The 25,274-nt window shown below is 41.3% G+C and overlaps 3 long non-coding RNA genes across 5 annotated transcripts in view; 2 read left to right on the forward strand and 1 right to left on the reverse strand.

The window, feature by feature from the left end:
• Nucleotides 1-25,274, reverse strand: part of LOC120396779 — a 61,660-nt gene that overhangs the window by 2,421 nt on the left and 33,965 nt on the right. The window contains exons 5-6 of the long non-coding RNA XR_005593368.1: nucleotides 18,716-18,756; nucleotides 5,297-5,410 (exon numbers count right to left, since the gene is read on the reverse strand). This is a non-coding gene — a long non-coding RNA (uncharacterized LOC120396779). The remainder of the gene's footprint in view (nucleotides 1-5,296; nucleotides 5,411-18,715; nucleotides 18,757-25,274) is intronic.
• LOC120396778 lies at nucleotides 851-15,481 on the forward strand. Of its 3 annotated transcripts, XR_005593366.1 has the most exons (5): nucleotides 867-927; nucleotides 2,844-2,913; nucleotides 11,032-11,256; nucleotides 12,022-12,179; nucleotides 12,346-12,752. It is a non-coding gene; the product is annotated as an uncharacterized LOC120396778 (long non-coding RNA). The 3 variants fall into 3 exon arrangements; XR_005593367.1 differs by lacking the exons at nucleotides 2,844-2,913; nucleotides 12,346-12,752 and adding an exon at nucleotides 15,426-15,481 and having other exon boundaries at nucleotides 851-927; XR_005593365.1 differs by lacking the exon at nucleotides 2,844-2,913 and having other exon boundaries at nucleotides 851-927.
• LOC120396780 lies at nucleotides 15,476-17,907 on the forward strand. The gene is made up of 3 exons (XR_005593370.1): nucleotides 15,476-15,532; nucleotides 17,263-17,358; nucleotides 17,639-17,907. It is a non-coding gene; the product is annotated as an uncharacterized LOC120396780 (long non-coding RNA).

Genomic DNA, 25,274 nt, shown 5'->3' on the forward strand with positions numbered 1-25,274 from the left:
TCCTTGATCTATTCAGGTAAGTTCTCCTACCCTACGCCCACTGTAACCTAATTGCAGAGAGGCCCCTTACAGAGCAATGACCCTTTTTCCTTCAGGCAGCCTGACAAAGACCCACCACATTCAATTGCAGTGAGCACATTTGTGAACTAAATACATTAAGTGCACTGTTAGTAAACAGGTTAAGGCTCGCTGGAGGTTTTGTTCCCTAATAATTTTTAGAAGTTACGCTTATATCCTTTTATTTTTAATTTGTGCATTTGGGTATTAATGTGTCATGGGCATGCTCTGGATTTGCATATGCTAAGAAGATTATCTCAATTTCCCAACCCAACCCAATAACCACACTATTTAGGGGAGGGAAAGAACAATAAAAACTAGTAGATGCCTCAGAGCACTGTAATCTTGAATAGGGGAATCTTCCAAAAACACAAGATGGAATGTGTTCCAAGAATGCACTACCATCTGTGCCCTGGGAAAATGTAAATGGGATGTAGAGGAAATTAAGCATGAATGGAAAAATGGTTTTGTCCTTGTACTGTCCAAAATAGCTGTTTTGTTTTCTGAAAACATAAGGTAGAAGAACAACAGAAAGAAAATCATGTTTGTGCATAATACATTAGAAAAATTGCTCAAGCAAGAGTCAACCATGTGTAAATGAGCTCTGTAATTCTTTTCTGTTTTGAAATAAGAAAACAATTTAGCTTGATAAATAGGTACCAAATTATTTTTACGCAGCTAGGAGCAAGTATTTTTTGTTTTCTCTGTTTCTATACAATTCACTTTCTATTGCATTTATTTTTGTCCTGCTCTGCTCTTTCAGTCTCTGACTGTCTGTTCTAGATTGTTATGACATCAGAATGCTAGAACAGACAAACAGGAGGCAGATAGAAACTGAATGGGATGCAAGAAGAATGTCTGTCTGACTAGGTATGTGCTGTTAGGCTGAAATAGCATCAGGAAACAGTGGCAAAAATAATAATTACCACAGGAAGACAGAATCTGAGTATTAGGAAGAGAAAGGCAAACCTAATATCTGAGTGAGAAAAACAACTCAAGATTCAGGAAAGCTATACAAAAAAAAAAAAGCCAAGAAAAAATTAAGGGAAGCAAATTCCATAAACATTGTAAAATTTTTCTGAGATTGTGCTGTGGCTTGGCCTACAGAATCAAAATTCAAACAAAGTTTTAAGGTTTTCTTGTGCACTCATAATCTATTCCTTTGAAAACTAATATTTCCCCTGTTGATAGATAAAAACTATGGATCACATAGCACTATGGGGGCTCTTTATATTTTTCTGCTCTTGAAACATTCGAAAATACATCACAGCACTGTACTATTTAAGGAATTGGCATTATTTGAGAACAAGACCAGATTCTTTGGTCAATGAAGCAAACAGAGGAAAAAAAATGGCAAAGGAGAATAAAAACTGTTTTTAGATTCTTCAGGAATCTCAAAATATAAAGAAATCACAAATTATTTTGAAAACAAAATATAACAATTATATATGTATTCTATGACGACACACTGAATATTAAGTAAACACCCACATATATACACACACAATCTATATATTCATTATAAATTATGTATATTTTCCTATTAAATGTGATTTACAACATCATTTGGAAGAAACTGCAACTTTAAGATCTTTACCAAATATTCTATTAGCAGTTGGTAATAACACACTTAACATTATCCTGAAAAATAAAACATGTAAATAGCAAAGTGAAAATGATTTGGGGGGGGGAGGGGGAACCTCCATTAATGGTGCAGCTTGTTCCTCTCTGAGTGGCTGGTCAGCTACATTGATCAATGTGAAAATGAGCTAGGGAAAGAGACTTGGTTCTCTTTCCTGTCCCCTCTGGGGTGGATTGTGCATAGGAGTAGTTGTCTAGGACCTGCCTCGAGTGCAGGGGGATGGATGGATTTATCCCAGACCCTTGCCTGGGGAGCATACAGGAGAAAAGCTCTAAGTGCATTCCTTCCCAACCCCCACTTCAATAACAGTAATAATTCCTAGCTCTTATATAGCGATTTTTATCAGCAGATCTCAATGCATATGCCACGCTTGTTTAAGGACAAGAATTATTTTTCCCAAGAGATAACTTCTGGCCCAGAAAGTTTTCCTGAAAAGGGTTCATGTTCTTAACTGGCATAGAATGCAAATTAGCCAATAGCAAGATACAGCTGAGGTCCTCATTTAGGGATATCATCAAAATTGCCCAATATGTTGATAAATGTCAACATTTCAGCAAGTGTTTAAAAACATGCCTGAGTATCTCTGCACACAGTTAACTGTCATGTGAAATATGGGTGTGCTATCAAATACTGTGGATGAATTTCTGGAGGTGTGCAGAAAATTTAGTCATAAGAATGTGGATTTAGATAATGAGGACTACATTTACAGAGCTCATATTAAGTGCATCATGACATGTAAAATTGCACAAGTACAGGAATGGAATTATTTTCAGATGAACAACTACTGATCAATGCCCTTTTGATGATTAAATATGTCCCCTTCTAGTCATGCATTAATATGCATTATGGTTAACAGCTTATTTCTTGCCATATCAAACAATAGACTTTGCAACTAGGAAGAAAATCAGTAGCAGGTGAAGCTAATTTTTCAATCTTCTTGAAACCTATTTGCTGTTAATTTCATATAAAAATAATTTAACAGAAAAATATGTTTGTAAGTCCTCACAGGTTAATTAGGGTTTGTCTTGCCTGTACTTCTGAGATAGTTGCTCTTCCACAAGTGTTGAAAGTCTGAGTTTTTAGTCGTACTCCCAAGGTACAAATGGCATCTCTCTTCTCTCCATTTATACCTCAATACATCCAGAGGGTCTTGTGGTTAAAATACGTCAGGAGACCTGTGCCCACTTTGCCACAGAACTCCTGTATAACTTTGGGTAAGGCGTTTAATCTTTCTGCACCTGTTTTCCAAACAGTAAAATGGAGATATTTACCTATCTCCTATAGTTGTTTACAGTGGCTTAATTAATATTTGTAAAGCATTTTAAGATCCTCATATTGAGGGGCTATATATATGCCAAGTATTATGATTATATGCTATGCTGATATGATTAGCTGGGATCTTTGATAATTTTTATAAACTCACAGTTTTTTCTACACTTTCAGAAGTCATTTTATTCGCAACTGCTCCAAATTTACTTGGACTGTGAAATACGTTTGGGGTTCTCTGTGCAAGAACAATTTATTTATTTATTGTCCGAATAAGTATATGTTAGTGGACAAGATATTAAAGGAGGGGAAAGTGATCAGGAACAGTCAGCATGGATTCACCAAGGGCAAGTCATGCCTGACTAACCTAATTGCCTTCTATGACGAGATAACCGGCTCTGTGGATGTGGGGAAAGCAGTGGATGTACTATTTCTGGACTTTAGCAAAGCTTTTGATACAGTCTCCCACAGTATTCTTGCCAGCAAGTTAAAGAAGTATGGGCTGGATGAATGGACGGTAAGGTGGATAGAAAACTGGCTAGACGGTCGGGCTCAACGGGTAGTGATCAATGGTTCCATGTCTAGTTGGCAGCCGGTATCAAGTGGAGTGCCCCAAGGGTCGGTGCTGGGGCCGGTTTGGTTCAATATCTTCATTAACGATCTGGAGGATGGTGTGGACTGCACCCTTAGCAAGTTTGCAGATGACACTAAACTGGGAGGAGTGGTTGATACGCTGGAGGGTAGGGATAGGATACAGAGGGACCTAGACAAATTAGAGGATTGGGCCAAAAGAAATATGATGAGGTTCAACAAGGACAAGTGCAGAGTCCTGCACTTAGGACGGAAGAATCCCATGCACTGCTACAGACTAGGGACTGAATGGCTGGGTAGCAGTTCTGCAGAAAAGGACCTAGGGGTTATGGTGGATGAAAAGCTGAATATGAGTCAACAGTGTGCCCTTGTTGCCAAGAAGGCTAATGGCATTTTGGGTTGTATAAGTAGGGGCATTTCCAGCAGATCGAGGGATGTGATCATTCCCCTCTACTCAGCACTGGTGAGGCCTCATTTGGAGTACTGTGTCCAGTTTTGGGCCCCACACTACAAGAAGGATGTGGATAAATTGGAGAGAGTCCAGCGGAGGGCAACAAAAATGATTAGGGGGCTGGAGCACATGACTTATGAGGAGAGGCTGAGGGAACTGGGATTGTTTAGTCTGCAGAAGAGAAGAATGAGGGGGGATTTGAAAGCTGCTTTCAACTACCTGAAAGGAGGTTCCAAAGAGGATGGATCTAGACTGTTCTCAGTGGTAGAAGATGACAGAACAAGGAGTAATGGTCTCAAGTTGCAGAGGGGGAGGTTTAGGTTGGATATTAGGAAAAACTTTTTCACTAGTAGGGTGGTGAAGAACTGGAATGGGTTACCTAGGGAGGTAGTGGAATCTCCTTCCTTAGAGGTCCTTTTTAAGGTCAGGCTTGACAAAGCCCTGGCTGGGATGATTTAGTTGGGTTTGGTCCTGCTTTGAGCAGGGGGTTGGACTAGATGACCTCCTGAGGTCCCTTCCAACCCTGAGATTCTATGATTCTATGATTAATGAGGAATTTCTCTTATATCGCCACTTGTTAGTTATTTTTAATTTTTGGTGTGTTCTTGTCCTATCTTTTCCGCTTGGTCATGTTAACCTTTGAGGGCTCAGCCGAGTGTTAATTCATCATTTAGCAATAAGGCATTCCCTGGGAAATATCCCATCCTCTTCCACCTCTGACTCCACCACCTCAACCAACCTCACAATCATCATTGCTGTGTATGGTATTAAATTGTTTAAAACTTATACTGTGTATATATATATATGTATGTGTGTGTGTATGAATATGTGTATACACACACACACACACACACACACACACAAATAGTCTTTTGTCTGGCAAAAAAAAATTCCCTGGAACCTAACCCCCACTATTTACATTAATTCTTATGGGGAAATTGGATTCGCTTAACATCGTTTCACTTAAAGTAGCATTTTTCAGGAACATAACTACAACATTAAGTGAGGAGTTACTGTAGTTGAAAATAGATAATAGAATTACATCAGGCTTTTAGAAAACTGACCTGAAGATACAATGCAGATTTTTTTCCTCTAAAGTTAATAGCATTATTAGTAATTTTTTAATTGAGGCTGGAATGATGATATTTAGAAATGGTATGCTGTTCTCTGAAGTACTGAATGCATATTCTAGAGCAGGATGAAAACTAGGTCAAAAATACAGATTTTCAATTTGCTTTTAGTACAGCACCTAGCAAATGAAAGAAAACTTCTGAGTGAGGTATGCCTACCTGATGATCCCATCTTTGTTGATCCCGAGGAAGTGAAAGGACCAACCACAATCCAAGCCATGGGAATGAGGTGGAAATTTCTTCCTGGTCCCAAATTTGGCAAAAAATTTAATCCTGTATAAATGAGCAAGAAGTATTGTAGTTAAACAGCAAATCTCATTCGTATATTAAGAAACCACTCATATCCAAATCAGTATAATTTTTTTGTCTTTAATCCAAGAAATGCCTTTAAGGATGGAGAATTGTGTCTTAATTAAATATTGCTAGAAATTGTGTGCTCATGCTATCCTTTAAGAGAAGTTTAAATGATGACTTCATTTGTATTTATCATACTTATTATACACAGGGCAGGTAGGACTGCCAATCATTAAAGTTGCTCAGTACTTCCCACTATAAGACCCTATCAGTTACTTATAACATTACTAAACTTTTGAGTTGAAATTTTCCATGCTGGGTGTGTGCCTCATGCTTATCATTTCTGGAAAATTTCAACAAGAATAACTCAGCTGTTTCTGAGAACAAAGTTAGGGGAAACTATGTACTAGAGTAGTGTCCAGTTCTGGGGGGAACTTGAGGAAAGATATGGACAAAGCAACAGAAATGATTAAAGGTCTAGAAAACACGACCTACAAGGAAAGGTTGAAAAAACTGGATTTGTTTAGTCTGGAGACAACTGAGAGGGGACATGATAACAGTCCTGAAATACATAAAAGTTTATAAAGAGGAGGGTGATAAACTGTTCTCCTTAATCACTGAGGACAGGACAAGTAGCAATGGACTTAAATCGCAGCAAGCAAGAGTTAGATGAGACATTAGAAAAAACTGCCTTACTATAAGGGTAGTAAAGCACTGGAACAAATTATCCAGGAATGTTGTGGAATCTCTGTCATTGGAGATTTTTAAGAACAGGTTAGACAAACACCTGTCAAGGATGGTGTAGATAATACTTAGTCCTGCCTCTGTGCAGGGGACTGGACTAGATGACCTCAGTTCCAGACCTGCATTTCTATGATTCTACGTTATTTTGCCCATGTTAAAAATTCTTGAGACCTTTTCTTTGAAAAGCTCAGCTGTCCCCATGTTTTGCAGCAGGGTCTTGAAATTTGGCAGGGGGGAGGCTTTGTGCCAGAGATGTACCTTTTGCCATCCCATGAAAATCTGCCCAAATTTGACCAAGTTACAAGCCTCTGAAAAATCAAGTTGGCACTATGGTTGCCAACTTTCTGATTGCAAAAAACCAAACACCCTTGCCCCATCCCCTGCCCCACCATGAGCCTCTGCCCCTGCTCCACGGCCCTACCCCTGCTCACTCCATCGCCCCCTCCCTCCGTCACGCGCTCTCCCCTGCCCTCACTCACTCCATTTTCACTGGGCTGGGGCAGGAGTGTGAGAGGGTGAGGGCTCCAGGCTGGGGCTGGGGATGAGGAGTTTGGGGTGCAGGTGGGGGCTCTGCCCTGGGGCTGAGGGGTTCGGCTGTGGGAAGGAGTGTATGAGGGGGCGTGGGCTCTGGGAAGGAGTTTGGGTGCGGGAAGGGGTTCTGAGCTGGGGCACGGGGTTGGGGTGTGGGAGGAGGTGCAGGCTCTGGGAGGGAGTTTGGATGCAGGAGGGAGCTCAGGGCTGGGGGTTTCCCTGTGAGGAATCTGTGGGCGTTCCCAGCCAAAGGGCGCTGCGGAGCCAGTGCTTGAGGTGGTGTCTGCGCCACAGGCAGAGGCAGTGCACAGAGCCCCCCTGGCCACATCTGCACCTAGGAGCTGGAGGAACATGCTGGCAGCTTCCGGGAGCTGCACGGAGCCGGCCACTGCAGCCAACTGGACTTTTAGCAACCTGGTCAGCTGGCAACTGGACGCCTGGCAACCCTCGCTGGCACATGTTTAGTAAAGATTTCTTAGATTGGAGCAGCTAAATTCCATGAAGATTCCATCCATCCTGGGCATGCTCAAGCGTGGGGCTGATTAGGACTTTCCATGACATTTCAGCCCTGGGACACTGCAGATCATGCTAGGTCTGGGCACCTTACCCGTGAACAGGGAGACTGTCCTCCTTGTGCTCTGAATAACCCCACTACTGGGCCAAACAGCAGTGATAAGAAACCTGCCTGATCTGAATGAAGAGGGGACAAGAACTGGACCTATGAGGGTATCGATTGGGACAAGCAGCCTGAGAAAGGAGAGGCTGACAGAGGTGGGGATGGAAACTGGGAGTTAGGCTGGAGGGAGATTAGGGCTGGCTGGACAAGGAGACTGGAAGCCGGGGGTGGTGGATGACTGGGACTGGGTCATCCAGGAGACTAGGAGTCTGGGAAGAAAATGGTTTGGGAAGGTGATAGGTCATGGGGAGACTCAAATTGGATGAGGAGCCAAGGGAGAGACTAGGACTGAGAACCAGTGGGGTGGAGGAAGTGGAATAGATCAAACGATGAGCCAGGGAACAAGGGGAGAACTGGCACTGGCTGGGCAAAGAGACTGGTGAGGAATGGGGGGCAGAGACTGAGATTGGATGAGAAGCCCAGGGAGGGAAACATGAGCTATGAAGAGAGGACGGGTAGCACAAGACTGGAAATGCATCAAGTCATTCCAGAATGGAATATATTACTGAACCAATAAATACACTTTGAAGGGTGCTTAAGGACCTGATTCAAATCCCACTGCACTCAATGGAAGTCTTTCCGTTGACTTCAATGGAATTTGAATCAGGCCCTTAAATCCTTTATTAAAATACTGTAAATAAAAATTGTTAAGGATTGTGAAGATGATGAGCCAAAGAAATAGCAGTACAAGTTATTGACATATGCAGCCTGTTTTTTCATAATGCTGTGAAAAGTGTATTTAAATTGGAGCTGTGCAAAACTCAATTCATTGTAAAGTTTTCTTTACACTACTGGGGCTCAGTCAGAGAAACCACTATGTGAGGAGCCCTTAGTCATGTGAGCAGTCCCATTGACATCAGTGGGCCTAAGAGCATGAAAAATGACTTAAGGCCTGGATCCAAAAAGGGACATAGGTCCCTAAATCTGTGAGTTAGGAGCCTAAGTCCTGTTTTAGGTGCCACTGTGGTCCACAAAACTCCTGCTCAACTACCACCCAACCCTGTAGGTGCCTAAAGTCACTCGGCTCCTAAGTTTTTGCAATAAAAGTTCCCTAAGCACTTATGTTCCTGCCTCTAGGCATGCACGCTGCTGCCTCCCTTTAGGTGTCCGGGTTCATAGCTCCTGTCTGTGCCCCAAAGTGATCCACGAGCTGGGAAGATAGGGGCTCCTCTGCCTAACTCGTGTGCAGAGCCCAGTCTGGTAGGTGTGCTCAGAGTCTCCTTAACACCACACAAAACAGCCAGGGGGGACCTCCCTTCAAACTAGGCTTGAAAAATTAGATTTTTAAATTGGCAAATCTCAGTAAAGTCAATTTCGCAGTACACACACAAACTGATGACAAAATATTTCTATTGATAATTGAAATTTACAATAAGCAGAGTAAGAAAAAGGAGTTTGATTGAAGGCTATCTGCTTTGTATATTTTGGCATGTGAGGTTGACACTTTGTGTTTTAAATGGTTAACTTTCTGAATCTCAATGTTTACTGTCATTAAATAAGTGTCTGATCCCCCCCATAATTTCCTGCAACTGTGAAAATTTAAATAGATTAAACATCTTTTTTAAAATGCTTAAAAATAAACATCAGTATTATCCATTGAAATTATTGGGGAGGGTGGGGAATATCAAACCTACTTATAACCTTTAGCCCATTGGTTGGGGTACTTACAATACAGGAGGTTCAAGTTTTCCCTCTGCCTGATGAGATGGGATTTGAACAGGGATCTGCCACCTTTCAGGTGAGTGTTCTAACCACTGGGTGATTCTCACTCTCTCTAGCCCAATCATAGGTGCCAACTCCAGGGCTGGAGCACCCACAGGGAAAAATTAGTGGGTGGTCTGTACCCACCGGCAGCCAAGCTCCCCCCCACCCCACCTCCTCCTCTGCCCAGATGCTGCTAAACAGCTGTTTGGCAGCGTGCGCAAGCTCCGGGGGGGGGGGAGGAGCGGGAATGCGGCACGCTCAGGGGAAGAGGCAGGGCTGGAGCGGGGATTTGGGGAAGGGGTTGGAATAGGGGCAGGGAATGGATGGAGTTGGGGTGGGGACTTTGGGGAATGGGTTGGAATGGGGGCAGAGCAGGGGTGGGGCCACTGAGTTATAGGGGTGGGGTGGGGGTGGGGCTGAGGGTGGGTTGAGCACCCAGGAGAAAGCGGGGAAGTTGGCGCTTATGAGCCCAATTAATATTTAATTATTGAATTATTTCATTGAATTTAAATGTAAGTGGAACACCTCAACAGGAGAGACTGAGGGAGACCCACATCAGAATATCCCATAGCTCAGTGATTGGATCATTTACTTGGGTTTAATGTAGTTCTTATTCAAGAAAACTCTAACTTCAATAGACGTTTGAGCTGAGTAAGTAGATGGAGTCAAAACATTAAAATACAGACCCTAAAATTTGTATCACATGCTGAGAACAATAAACCTGGTTTATGCACCTTACTCATAATGAAAATGACATGTCAGATTAAAACACTGTTCAGAGTACAAACTTTTATTAGTACCATTGCATTACATTTTAATGTAATGCCTTGATATTAACTATCCTATGTTACTTATTTACAGTATTAGATATGTAATAAAATATAAATTAATATATTTAAATTCCTGTCAGTTAAGGGTTGAAGGTTGTCTTTTATACTTGCACAGCAACTGTGAAAGTCAGTGGGATTTTCCTATGTTTCAGAAATTGTGGGATAATGCATACAATGAATCCTTAATCATTTTAATAGACCTTTTCTACTGGGTTACATTTACATGAAATAGTTGGTATATGTTGGGGCCAGGAGTTCCTGAATAAGCTAAGGTCATCCAAGGAAGAGCTAAGTTATTTATACCAATTTTTTATTATTTTTTGCCTCATGAAAGAAGATGTTGATTAACTTCCTTCTTGCACAATACTACTACATTTAGATGATTCTAACTCTGTTCATTGCTGAAACATATGGGAGCTTTGAGATGGTAGCAGAATGATGATTTGGACTCATTAAAACAGAAACATCATGCCAGGCAGCTCTATTGTTTGACTATAACTGAAATGCATGTGAAGTAAGTGACAAATCCTTAATATTTATTAAATAAAACTTGATTCTTGTCTGAAGGGCCATTTAATCCAATATGTGTAACATGTACATGGAATTTTTACCTTATGTAGTGATTCAACATGAAGACTGAGGGGAAATAATTTAGCAATTGTTTTAGTGAAACTGGAACATAGTGACACTGTAGGACTTGTTTGATTCAGTGATTTGAGGACTAAAATATAAATGGATATTGCAGACTTCTCAGGAATTTTAGGGTCAAAGCCTTCTCATCTTATGTGAGTAGAGCCACTGAGTTATAGGGGTTATTTGTCTGAGTAACGCAAACAGAGATATGGGCCAGATTTTGTAATGAATATGGAGGATTAAGTTATGAGGTCTGTATGGCATTTTCTATTTTAGGCCAACGGCTTTGAGGCATCACTAACATGAATCTGAGTCTTTCTACAGATTACTACAGCGCCTCGTCTGTCTGAAGCTTTTTTGATAATGTCTTGATAACTTTGTAAATTATGTAAAGCACGTTGTGCTGCTGTTGCCATACTGTTACATTACATGGAGTTTAAACAGTGTTTGATTGACTTTCTCTCTGGCATTTGTCTACACAGAAATCTAGCACCAATGGGCTTGATCTCAACAGGAACTGAGGAGTTCTGCTCCGACTAACTTCATTGGGAGCTGAAGGTACTCAGCACCTTGCCGGAAGCACCCAGCCCTTCGCAGCAATAAAGCCAACAACAGGAGGAGAAATCTAGGTGGAGATGTTTTACTTCTGTCATGCAGGCTAAAGACATTAGAATACAGCCTCGCTCCCCTGGTTCGGATCATCAGAGGTATTTCAAGCTGAAGCCCAGATGGTACAAACAAAAAGGGGGGACTGCTGACAAAGCACTCTCTTTGGGGGTCTGCCACTCTGGAATTCACCTGATGGTCAGAAATAGCCTGAATTTAAGGACCATCAGGGTACAGTGCAAATCTTAGGGTTTTTTACAGGCTTTTGTACATGATAGAGAATTGCGAGGGTGGTGAGCTGCTGGAGAAGAAGGGTGGTTTCAGCTTTTGATTTGCTTTGGTTTCTGGCTGTGGGTCATACTGAATGTCATTGATTCATGTTAGCTAAGTTGGAGTGTTCTTTTGAGGTTTTGTGTACTTTCAAATTACATCAGGGGGGCGTAGAGCATATGGACAGATACCCTTTTTTAATGTGTGCATATAAATACAACATATGTAAAGTAAAGGTCTGTCTGGTTTCCATTTTAGGGACCATGGAAATATAAATGCCGCTGTAAGCAACCAAATATTCATTACCATGACTAGTGCTTAGATAATAATGGCAGCTCAGCAGCTACACACAGCTAAGTAAATAACCAAGCACATACAGACTTTAGCATATGAAGACATTTATTCTTCTTTAACTATTAATGTGAATTTTGGTCTCTCCTCTTTCACTCTTAAGCAGTTGAATGGTAAAACCACACAAGGCCACATTCTGCCTCTATTTGATTCCCCTTCCCTCCCACACAAATGGATACAAATTAATGCTGCTATTACTGCCCAAAATTGCTTATTTTCTGTATCTTTTTATTGTGTTTATACAGTACCTGGCACAATCACGTCGTAATCCCTGAGTGTGGTTCCCTGGTACTACCACAATACAGATAAGTTTTATTTTGCACCCACATTCTCGTCAGCTCGGGATCCCCAACCAGCTGTCCACACAAATTATTCCTGGAAAAAACGAGAGTATTCTGGACAGGTAAGGCTGTAGAGTGGCCACAGTGATTCGTGGATCAGCACTAAAACATGTGGCCCCGATCTCCAAGTAGCATTTGGAAACAGCTCTCTATGGTGGACTATGAGTATCAGTTCCACAGATTTGCAGGGATTGGGACATATTAACTATGTCCTGGCTTTCCTTTCAGATTGCTTCTATTCCCAAATTACATGAAGGGCCAGACAGAACTTGACCCATAAAAAGATCTACTCAGATACACATCTTAACATCACTGTATGAATACCAGGGCTTGTAATCAGATTTCCTAAATAATTTTGATTTACTCCACATGAAACAATAAAAAAAATTAAATTGGCGTGTTGATCCTTTTATTTTGACTAAATTATGAATTCAGCAAGCTTTTGATAGACAGACTTTCTTACTCAGTCCACAGAAAAGGAATCAAACAGAATAATAAAGCTATCTGTTACAAATTCTTGGTGGGTTTGGGTTTTCTTCCTGTTTATTTCTTGCTAACAGACTTAGTATATCATTATAACTTCTACAGTTAGGCCTGGTCTACACTTAAAGTTTTACTACCATAGTTATGCCAGTTAGGGATGTACTTTTTTACTGATATAGTTAAAGCTGTAGTATAGACGCAGCTTACATGTGCATAAGAATGCTTATAACATAAACTATGGTGGTACAGACACTTTTATACAGATATAACTGTGTCTGCATTAGCAGGATTTTGCTGTTTTTACCATACTGGTATAGTTAAACCAGCAAAACTTTCTACTGTAGAACTGCCTTTAGTAATATTAATATTACACTTCTATCATTTTCTGGTAATATATAACATATATCCCTGTCTCAGAAAAAAAAATTGGACCTCTGGCCAGATTCTGTCTTCACTGAGGTCAATGGAAAGACTCCCATTGACTCCCAGGGGCATTGGATCAGACTGCTAATAAAGTTTTCCTTTGAAAGTTCAGTAAAACCGATCAATAATGTGCACAATACATAACATCTACCAAAAGAACACTATGGACCAAGCAGAGCTGCAGCTGATATGACTGACGACAGAATTTGGCCCAAGATGGATAATCTGGTCATAGATGCACATCTATAAGTATGTGATCTTGAGGCTGAGGGGATCTTTTTGTGAAGCTTTATGCATCAAATAGCCATCATGATGTCAAAATTTGCTTTATTAACTGCACCTAAAAATAGGTATACCTAAACTAAAATGTACATGACAATAAAATTTGTACAGAACAACAGTGATATTTTTATGGACAAAGCGAGAAGATTTTTATTGTATATATTACTAGTATGTAAAATACTATGGAGATGACAACAGTGACTCCATAGTAAAGACTAGTTATATTTGGCCATAAAGCTATTCAACCTCTTTGTTGTGTATGAAAAATACAACCTAGCCTCCCAAATTTACAGCACTTATTCTTGAGTACAAGATGAATTTACAAATAAATCTGTTAATTTGTTTATGGTTTAAAATAAATTAAAATTTGGGTCCTTTTAAGAACTTGGCATTTTGTCAGTCTTTTCTTTGTCTGGAATGATTGTAACACTGGAATAAAGTAGACTCTTCAATTTTCCATAGAGTTAACAGAAATCTTGTGCATAGGCTACATTTGAATAAATTAATTTATAATTAAGTTATTAATGATCATTGTATCTAATTGTTATGAATGAAAATAAATATTTTAAAAATCTAATCCTTTCAAAATCAATTTAATTTAATTTAGAACCACAGATTCTGATTTAGGCAATTTAGTGTATCAGATGGTCATCCTCTGGAGTTCCTGCAGGGCAGAGTAAAGTTGTTTGGGTACTTTAATTAGGTATTTCTTATCTTAAAATGCTTGGATTTCTTTTCAGTAACTGAATTGTCTGGATTTCTAATGCTTGGTTTTGGGATGCCTACAATATCCCTGTAATTTGTTTTTAACCTTAATTTACTGTAAGATGGAGTTAAGGTTAACAGCATGTATCATAGTTTTCTGTCTGGAAATAAGAATATATTGTTTTTATATATTATATCAGCCAGAGTACAGAGGACTCTAGAGTTACAGTGCATAACTGTACACTCATCAGTTATTCATTTCTCTGCATTCTGAGAGGCTCAGATTTCCATCAGCGTGTACAGTTATTTCTTAGTAATTATACAGTAAAAAATGCCGGTGCTCTGAAGGACAGTAGCCAAATAGAATAGAGGAATGTACAGTAATTGTGACAATCCCTCAGCTTTGATTGGTTACGGTCCTTGGTATTCCCCGTCCATTAGCCCACAGAAAATATGGAAGCCTCAACTTCTGACTTCCTTCTCTACTATGTTACTCAGTACCCCACTTAATTTGTAAAATGGCTCCAATTCAGAGCGGAACTTGAGCATGCACTTAAATCTATTCAGGAAAGTACATGCTTAAATCCCATAGGACTTTTCTGACTAGGGATGTTTTCCTGAATTGGGGCCTCTGTGTGTGTAGATAGAGGAGGGGAAGAGAGAGGGCTTGTCTTCACTGCAACAGTTAGCTTGAGTTACTACATTCTAGTACTCCACTGACTTTAATGGGCTTTAGATCAGGGAGTTTAGAGAGGCAGTGGCCACCCAAAACCAGCATGGTTTTTAGTACCAATAAGAATGCAAGATTGACAGCCCGGATGGTACATTTCATTATAATGACAGACATACAATATCTTGCTGTTCCCTGCTATATGATTAGCCAACATATTCTGGATGTTCATTCTTAGAGTTTGTTTACTCCAGGATATGAGTGTTTGAATACTTTGAATACAGGAAGCAACTTCCATTTATCATTTAATCAAATATACTATCACTTATAGGAAAGAAACAAAAGCAACTTTCAGAAAAAGCAAAAAGGCCATAAACATAAAGCAAATGGGACCAATCATTCTGCCATTGACTTCAATGTTAGAAGAATTGGTCGCAATATTTTGTTATATGTGCTATAGAATTAGGATCACTACCAAGTGTAGCTTTAGGGCCTAATCCCACAAACGTTTACACACGAGTAATTTTACTAAGGTGAGTAGATCCATTTGTTACTCATGTGCAAAAGTGACTGGGACCGTATTTTCCCCGTATTGAAGATATAATTGTATGTAATAGTACATCATTGCAAAGGAATAATAAATACAAAGCCAGAGCCAATCCACGTTATACTATAATATAGGATTTTAGTTAAGAAGTTTCACTTTGTAGATTGTACCATTTATTTTATTATTTGTAATTATAAGAACATAAGAACAGCCATACTGGGTCAGACCAAAGGTTCATCCAGCCGCGTATCCTGTCTACCAACAGTGGCCAATGCCAGGTGCCCGAGAGGGAGTGAACCTAACAGGTAATGAATGATCAAGTGATCTCTCTCCTGCCATCCATCTCCACCCTCTGACAAACAGAGGCTAGGGACACCATTCCTTACCCATCCTGGCTAATAGCCATTAATGAATTTATGAATTTATCTAGTTCTCTTTTAAACCCTGTTACAGTCCTAGCCTTCATAACATCCTCAGACAAGGCGTTCCACAGGTTAACTGTGTGCTGTAGGAAGAACTTCCTTTTATTTGTTTTAAACCTGCTGCCCATTAATTTCATTTGGTGACCCCTAGTTCTTGTATTATGGGAACAAGTAAATAACTTTTCCTTATTCACTTTCTCCACACCACTCATGATTGTATATATCTCTATCATATCCCCCCTTAGTCTCCTCTTTTCCAAGCTGAAAAGTCCTAGCCTCTTTAATCTCTCCTCATATGGGACCCTTTCCAAACCCTTAATCATTTTAGTTGCCCTTTTCTGAACTTTTTCTAATGCCAGTATAACTTTTTTGAGATCAGGAGACCACATCAGTATGCAGTATTCAAGATGTGGGTGTACCATGGATTAATATAAGGGCAATAAGATATTCTCTGTCTTATTCTCTTTGAATGATTCCTAACATCCTGTTTGCTTTTTTGACTGCCGGTGCACACTGCGTGGACGTCTTCAGAGGACTATCCACGATGACTCCAAGATCTCTTTCCTGATTAGTTGTAGCTAAATTAGCACCCATCATATTGTATGTATAGTTGGGGTTATTTTTTCCAATGTGCATTACTTTACATTTATCCACATTAAATTTCATTTGCCATTTTGTTGCCCAATCACTTAGTTTTGTGAGATCTTTTTGAAGTTCTTCACAGTCTGTTTTGGTCTTAACTATCTTGAGCAGTTTAGTATCATCTGCAAACTTTGCCACCTCACTGTTTACCCCTTTCTCCAGATCATTTATGAATAAGTTGAATAAGATTGGTCCTAAGACTGACCCTTTGGGAACACCACTAGTTACCCCTCTCCATTCTGAAAATTTACCATTTATTCCTACCCTTTGTTCCCTGTCTTTTAACCAGTTCTCAATCCATGAAACGATCTTCCCTATTATCCCATGACAACTTAATTTATGTAAGAGCCTTTGGTGAGGGACCTTGTCAAAGGCTTTCTGGAAATCTAAGTACACTATGTCCACTGGATCCCCGTTGTCCACGTTTGTTGACCCCTTCAAAGAACTCTAATAGATTAGTAAGACATCATTTCCCTTTACAGAAACCATGTTGACTTTTGCCCACAAGTTATGTTCTTCTATGTGTCTGAAAATTTTATTCTTTACTATTGTTTCAACTAATTTGCCTGGTACTGACGTTAGACTTACCAGTCTGTAATTGCCGGAATCACCTCTAGAGCCCTTTTTAAATATTGGCGTTACATTAGCTATCTTTCAGTCATTATATTACTCAATGTCAGCATATTTCAGTTTTGGCTGCATTTTATTAATTGCTTATACAATCATACAAATATTATTGTTATAGTTGCCATTGCTATATGAATATATAGTTATATTTTTAACAATTTTTAATAATGTAACAATGCCAACATTTATCTAATTTTTTTAAGTGTTTGATTTTGTCTCTCTCCCTCACCCCCATTTACAATCAGCAGTATATTTAGAGGCACATGACAGTGCTGCTTATTTTTAAATATACAGCAGACCTAAATGTATAGCTTACTTGCAGTGTTCTCAAACATTTTCATAAGGTGCTTATGGCAGAGTGTCTCACAGACCACCTCCCCTCCTACTGGCCATCTCATAGCAACCTTGTGGCAACTACAGAAGATGCTTACATTAAAAAGGTAATATTAGACTGGACCAGGTACCAGCACCGCTTATTTTGAAGCATGAGGTAGATTTGGAGCCACAGAAGGAATCAATTGGCAGATTAAACATGGGACCATTCAAAGAGGATCTGAGTCACGTTTATTGTTAATAAGGGCCTGATCCAAAGCCTATGGAATTCAATGGGATTCTTCAAGCTGACTTCCATAGGCTTTGGATCAGACCATACAAATTTAGGGGAGCAAATCAAGACATTGCTAAAAATACATTTTCTTATTTTTTAATACTGTTTTGTAGCTGGAAATGAGGACAGCTAGCACCATGTGACCAACCAACTCTATACAGACCATCACCACTGTGACGAACATGGTATAAGGATCTGAACAGAAGGGCTCAACGGACTACCAGTAGTCAACTGTAATACTAATATCAGTGCTAACCCATATTTGTATGGAATTTTTCAAAAATTATTCATGTTCCAGTATGCAAAATTCATATTCTATACTAATTGCTACATTATCTATTATATCTTTAAGATGCATACAAATGTAAAATATATGTTATAAAGCAGCTCACGTCTAAAATATACTTATTTTAATTCTCTCATGAAAAGTTTAGTTTGAATATTTTGCCTTTTATTACCAAGGTAGCATAGCATAGTTTCCACACTTTCACCAAAAGAGTAGCAGTCTTTGCACTGTACAAAGCCCTTTCTTTGTTAATTTCTGAATACCACTTTAAAAGTGATGAACACAAAATAGATTTTCACATCACTGATTACACTAATTAATTCCTGATAGTTTAGCAGCTAAAGAATCTGCTGCCTAGGAAAAACTGTTTGCTAAATCACAGTTACTGAATATTAAAAAACCTAAACCTTTTGCATAAGCATATTTAGTGCCTTTCCAAAGCCCTTTGTTACCACAGCACAAACTGCAAAACCTTCTGCCACTTCTACACATAGTATGAACACAGACTGAACTCCTATACTGAAAATTCAGAGATATAACACAGTGTAGGACGACGCAGTATCTTAAAATCCAAAATGGTACCATGCAAAGTTTTAAGAACACTCATAATGAAATCTAGTAGATCCTTATTAAATAATATCTAAGAGCAAACATTCAATGTAAAAAAAAGAAGTCTTTTGTCTTGTGTAGCAATTTAAAAAAAAAGGACTTTGACTAAAGAACACAAATTTTTCTTTTAAAATCTACTTTATTTAGTTTTATTAAAAACAGATACTGAGGATATTTTGTACAGTATGCCATGAGATACTGTCTATATAAACCTACAATAGAAAAGTGCACTTTTCCCCAAATGAAATTAGATAGAAAATATTACACAATCATGGAAATAAGTAGAAATACTTACCTTCTTTCCATTCGAAAATATCTTTTGAAGATAAAATAGACCTGATGGTGGAATGAAAAACAAAACTGAGGTATATAACTCAAACACATACCAAAAAAACCCACAACTGCCTCCATAAAGAATGCATATTTCTAAACTTCTGTGCCTCTCACCCACTCTACTATTAAATGATAAGGACTCCATCTCAAAATACATGTTAAAATACTCTCCTGTATCCTATCCGTAGGAACCGACATACTGTATAAATGCTACCTATTGTTTCAGAAGTCATGCATCCCGCTGTACAAAATTATGGCCAGTTCCCAAGTGAAGATTTGTTACCAGAACAGCTTCTCAAGGCGTAATGAGAGCAGATTCAGAAGCACTGTGTTTCCCAGCTTGTTAAAATAAGTTATTTTCAGTAAGAGATTTCCAATGATCAGCACATATTTTTCAGAGCATACACATATCATAGTTTAATTGCTGAAGAGGGGAAAAAATCCTGTTAGTGCTACATACAGTTGTTTTTACTGGCAATGGTGTGCATTTTAAAAATCAAATACTTAAGGAACGCAACCATGACCAGCAATTCCAGAAAAGGATTTTTAACCTGAAAACAGGTAACCATACAAATAAGGCACAAAACCCATATTGGCTTAATTTATGAAAGCACTGCTACTGCTTTCATAGTGCGGATTCTCCACACTGTTAATCATTTGCTGCAGTCTTTGTGCAACAGTATACGGTATAAACAAATTAGTAACATAATGCCAACCAGTACTCAGGAGCTAAACAAAATCATGGAGAATCACCCATACCTTAAAACACGCTTACAATGCACATTTTTAACACTGTATATAGATTTTCCTGTGTTTTCAAAGTTAAAAGTACCAAAGATTGAGGCATAGACTAAGACATTTTTGTTCCAGTGTGATACTGATCCAATACCAGACATGATGACACACGATGGGCATTAAAACCACACTGTCAGCCTTAGTAAATTAGGAAAATTAGGTATCATTTGATGATATTCTATTGTTGCTATTGTAATCACAGTAATTTTCACTGGTAATGGTGCTTCGTGATGAAGTGCGGTTCTCACAGGAAAATTGTGAAAGGTATCGAAAGATTCAGAATGTAGCATCTGGTTTTAAAAGCTCTTCAGATTCAAATTGGCGTTTTACTTTATCTTGAAAATTTATTAGAGATTCAGATCATGCCGGTTTAAATGGAAAGGTGAAAGCAGGGTAATTTCATTCTATGAATTATTCAGTTTCAGACTGGTGAAATTGCCATCCATGAACTGATTCTCTGACAGTCTCTTTTGCAGAACCTCCATTACGCTTGTCATTTTTATTTCTTTATCTACGATCTTTCTCTCAGTTACTGAGCTTGTCCCTTAGGGCTCTGCTTCACAAACCAAGTATTTCAAATTGGCAATAACCTAAATGTGATGCTGTCTCAAATCACAGTCTCCACAGGCTGTCTTTTCCAAATCATTAAAAACCACATCCATGATGATTGTCTGTTAGGCTCTTCGATTAGATGAATTTAAAAAAAAAAGAAGAAAAGAAAAAGAGGGCGGCATATCGAAAAAAAGAGTTATGTTCCTGTAACAGCCCAGAAGATAAAGTGATGCTTTGTGCTTCCTCCTTTGTTGTCAGTGTAACCCATTCTAGCTGCATAGCATCACGCAGAAAGAAACAACTGTTAAAGCAGGCTGACTTAGTGCCCTGATTTCCAGCTAGAGCAGATAAGGACTGCACTACAGACAGACTAATCCACACAAATATACACTTAGAAACCAAGCACAATTAATAGCTGCTTACAGGGAAAGAAGGGGGAAAAAAAGAAGCAAGTGGATAACCGAAAGTGGAGTGTTTCATTCTCACAGGCTCCAACTGACACAGATTGCAATCCCAGAGACTCTCCACTTGATGGCTGGTTGTGTCAATGCTAGTCGACTGCTGCCCTGTATCCAGAAGGACTGGGATTGATTTAGGTCAGCGAGTCTGGTTTCTTGTTTGAGCTTTGCTCTAACTGCTGCAGTTTCTTACAATCGATCTATAATGCCAATATTATATGTGACCCTTGGCTCGTTTAGAAAGCTTCAGCAGTGAAGTGGCTGCAAAGGCCCCAGTCAGACAGTGAGAAGTGCCGCCTCCTTTGTCCTATTCTTGCAGGTATATCACCGTGGTATAAAAAACTATTAGTAAACAAGGTGGGAAACCAGTTGTTCTTCATCAGAGGCAATTTGGGTCTCAGGCTCCGAGCAGTAGCTGCTCAGCTGAAAACGCTGCCAAGTTAGAAGCCAATGTGCACATCCAGGCTGTATGTCTGCTCTTATGCGAACAAAAGTAAATTTCCCTCATATAAAAAAAAAAAGATCGAAGAATAAAAAACCTGTGTTGCTTTGTGCCTAGTTCTATGCGTCTGCTTTGCCGCACTGCGACTAGAAAACTGCAGCACTAAGAGCTCTGGCAGTTGCGATAATGTAGAAAGCAGCAGCTCTGTGACACAGCAGTCAGCTGACTTGCAGTGTTATCATTCAATGTCCTCTATAGGATAAGGCCAGTTTCTAAGGTAGCACCAGAAGGATGACCTTGCATACAAAAATTGGACTACAAAAAGTAGCTACACTCAGATACACCTGGCAGTGATTTTTGGTGCCATTTTCCATCTACATAGTTTTCAGCAGTTTCTTGAGGGTCTTGAATTTTTTTTTAAAATGCCTTACAAGAATGGAACATGTCTATTGGATAGTTAACCTCCTGTCACCAAAATAAGCAATATGATAAGCTATTAATGACAACAGTTGCTTTGACTAAGTACAGTGTTAGAAATGAACTAAAAATGCTGAATTGTAAGTCATGTGCCTACAAAAATGGTGAGGTTTATCTATGGAAGTATCTTGCCTGAATATGAACATGAGCATGTCTCTGGCGCTCATATACTATGGGGTTTAGTGCCTTAGAAATATAAGCCAAGATTTGGGAAGATATGTGCTTGAAGTTAGGTCCCCATTTAGGCATCTAAATAAATGACCTGATTTTCATAGGTGCTGCTGATCGTTATGCAGCTCCCAATTGAAGTCAGTCAGAGCTATTGGGTGCTTTTGATAATCAGGACACTTGTTCAGGTACCTAAAGAGGGACTTCCGAGGGAGAATTTCAAAGGTACGCGTGGCAACTGGGTGGCTAACTTCCATTCAAACTCAATGGGAGTCAAGTGCCTAACCGCTATTTGTGCCTTTGAAATTCTTCCTCTAGGAACCTAAATGTAGGCATCCATCTTTGAAAATCTTGGCCACATATAATTCTAAATTATTCTTGTAGCTATGGCAGTTCCATTAGAAATGGTTATTACACAATGAACTCATCTGTCTTAAATCATAGTGAAGTCCTACAAAAAGGCATGTATATTGTATGGTCTAAACACACTCACTTAGGCCAGGGCTAAATTTTCCCCTATGTTCCTACTGTATGCTGTGCATCTCAGTGAGCCACTTATGTCAATGAAAAGTACTTATAAAGGTGTTACCGTGAGGTGTAACACCACTGAGGGCTTGTCTACATGGTGCCAGCAAAGCACACTATGATTTGTAAAGTTGCACTCTTAACACCTGATGTAGACTTGATGGTGCATTCTAAAAAAGTACCTACTTCACACTAACCTAGTCAGGACTATGTTAATGTGAACTGGGTACCTTTTAAAACACACCAACAGGGCCTATACAGTGAAATTAGAGCACAGCACGTTAGTGTACTTTACCAATCACATCTCTCTAGCACACTTTGTGATGCCATGAAGACAAGCCCTAAACTAAGCAAAGCAATTGCTATACACTAGCAGCAAAGAGTCCTGTGGCACCTTATAGACTAACAGACGTACTGCAGCATGAGCTTTCATGAGTGAATACCCACTTCACCCATGAAAGCTCATGCTCCAATACGTCTGTTAGTCTATAACAGGGGTGGGCAAACTACGGCCCGTGGGCCACATCCGGCCCACGGGACTGTCCTGCCCGGCCCTCGAGCTCCTGACCCAGGAGGCTCACCCTTGGCCCCTCCCTTGCTATCCCCCATCCCCCGCAGCCTCAGCTCGCTCGCTCCGCCGCTGGCGCAATGCTCTGGGCGGCGGGGCTGTGAGCTCCTGGGGCAGCGAGCTGCGGAGCCCGGCCTGACCCAGTCTCTGTGCTGCACGGTGGCGGCGGCTGCGTGGCTGTAGCGCCGCCAGCCAGCGGTGCTCCAGGCAGTGTGGTAAGGGGGCAGGGGACGGGGGGGTTGGATAGAGGGCAGAGGAGTTCGGGGTGGTGGTCAGAGGGCGGGGGTGTGGATAGGGCAGAGGTGGGCAAATTACGGACCGCGAGCCACATCTGGCCTGCGGGGCCATCCTGCCCAGCCCCTGAGCTCCCAGCTGGCCCCGGCCCCTCCCCGGCTGTCCTTCCTCCCCCGCAGCCTCAGCTTGCTGTGCTGGCAGCGCGGCATCCTGGCTGGCTCCGGGGCTGGGCGGCGTGGTGCAGGGGCAGATTTACAAGTGAACACAGGGTGCCCTGGCAAAGGCCCCCCAACAACAGGGGGACCCAGGGCCGGGCACTCGGGCAACTCAACACTGGCTGCACTGAAATCATATGCAGGCGGGCGGTGCAGATGGCGGGAGCGCAGGGAACGCAGGCGGAGGACTCAGGGGGAGCACTGGGAGGCCACGCAGCCGGCCAGAGAGAAGCAGCCCTTTGAAGGGGAAACCGCCGCTTCTCTCTGGCTGTGCGGCTGCCCCTGCTCCTGTTGAGTCCTCCGCCCATGTTTGCGGGGCCACATTCCGAACGGGGCTGGGGGGGGGGAAGATGGATAAGGGGTAGGGTCCTGGAAGGGGGCGGTCAGGGGCAGGGGGTCCTGGAAGGGGGTGGTCAGGGGTGGGTGGATGGAGGGTCGGTTGGGGACAAGGAGCAGAGGGGTTGGATGGGTTTGGAGGTTCTTAGGGGGGCAGTCAGGGGGCAGGAAGTGGGAGGGGGTGGATAAGGGGTGGGGGGCAGGCTGTTTGGGAGGGGGCACAGTCTTCCCTACCTGGCCCTCCATACTGTTTTGCAACCCCAATGTGGCCCTTGGGCCAAAAAGTTTGCCCACCCCTGGTCTATAAGGTGCCACAGGACTCTTTGCTGCTTTTACAGATCCAGACTAACACGGCTACCCCTCTGATACTGGACATGATGCTATACACTAGGTTGGTATTAACAGTAACAACTATCATCATACTGAATTAGTTCAGTATTTTAGTGGAAGCAATATGGAATTATACTATAACAATTTGCACCAGAAACTGAATAAACTGTATTAAAACAACACTGTTAAAAGCTTTGTTGTGACTTCTAAGCCACAGTTTTGTGTTGGGAGCGGAATGGAAGGCATGATACCCAGATCTTCCTGATGCACATAGGGCAGACATCCACTGCTACTCTGCTTTGGGGGGTGAGGCATGTGTCCACATGCATGACCAGATAGTGAAGGGGAAACGGGGCCATCAGCCTACTTCCTCCCTAACCATTTTAGGGTGATTAATGTCCCAGAGGGCACTAAGAAAGAACAGTTCTGTACTTAGGAAAATACAAGAACTCCAATAGTAGCCAGCCCCTATACATGTGGCAGAAAAGTGGGGAAGCTTCTTGTGCCTCCACCCTTTCCCCTTGGCAGGGCTATCCTGAACTAGTTTTTGCTGTGTCTCAGTAATGCCACATATGGTATTTAACACTGCCTTTTCATTTACTGTTGTGAGACCCCCTAACACACACTATGGAGAAGCATAAAGCAAACAGAAGCAAGTTAGAACCATAGGGTTGGAAGGGACCTCAGGAGGTCATCTAGTCCAACCCCCTGCTCAAAGCAGGACCAATTGCCAGACAGATTTTTGCCCCAGATCCCTAAATGGCCTCCTCAAGGATTGAACGAACAACCCTGGGTTTAGCAGGCCAAAGGATACCAGTTTGTGGAACTGTTGGATTACTAGTACACTCTGTCAAATGTATCTTGGTCCCAGGAATTGGCATCTACACAGGCCCTTCTCAGAAGCATACACCAGAAATTTTAAGCACGTTTGCCTGGCGGCCTCAGACACTATTTGTTCCTTGCCCTGAGAAACCCTCCTCTTATATTTGCTCAGGGGATCCCTCTTCCGTTGGGCTTCTCCTAGGGCTGAAGTGGCTCCCTTTTGCCCTCTCTTGGCCCTGCCACCATTAGGTCGGGAAAAGGGAAGCATTTCTCTCTTCTGCTGCAGCCACCAGCTCTACTGAGCTGGGTTCAGATATAGCATACACTAGCTAAGGAACACTCTGAAGCATAGGCACTGAGTTTTCTTTTTTCCCGGGGATAGTCCACCCCAAGACTTCGCTCCCACTCTGCTCCTTCTGCTAAGGCCCTGCCCCCACTCTGCCCCCTCCACCGAGGCCCTGCCCTTGCTCTGTCTCTTCCTGCCCCGCTCCAACCCCGCCCCCCAAGGCACCGCCCGCTCGCTGCTCTCTGCCCTCCCCAAAGCACCTCCCCCAGCCACCAAACAACTTTTGCTGGTGAGTGCAAAGCATCCACTATTT

The sequence above is a fragment of the Mauremys reevesii genome, linkage group 2 (genome assembly GCF_016161935.1).
Source record: "Mauremys reevesii isolate NIE-2019 linkage group 2, ASM1616193v1, whole genome shotgun sequence".
In the NCBI taxonomy this organism is placed as follows: domain Eukaryota; kingdom Metazoa; phylum Chordata; order Testudines; family Geoemydidae; genus Mauremys; species Mauremys reevesii.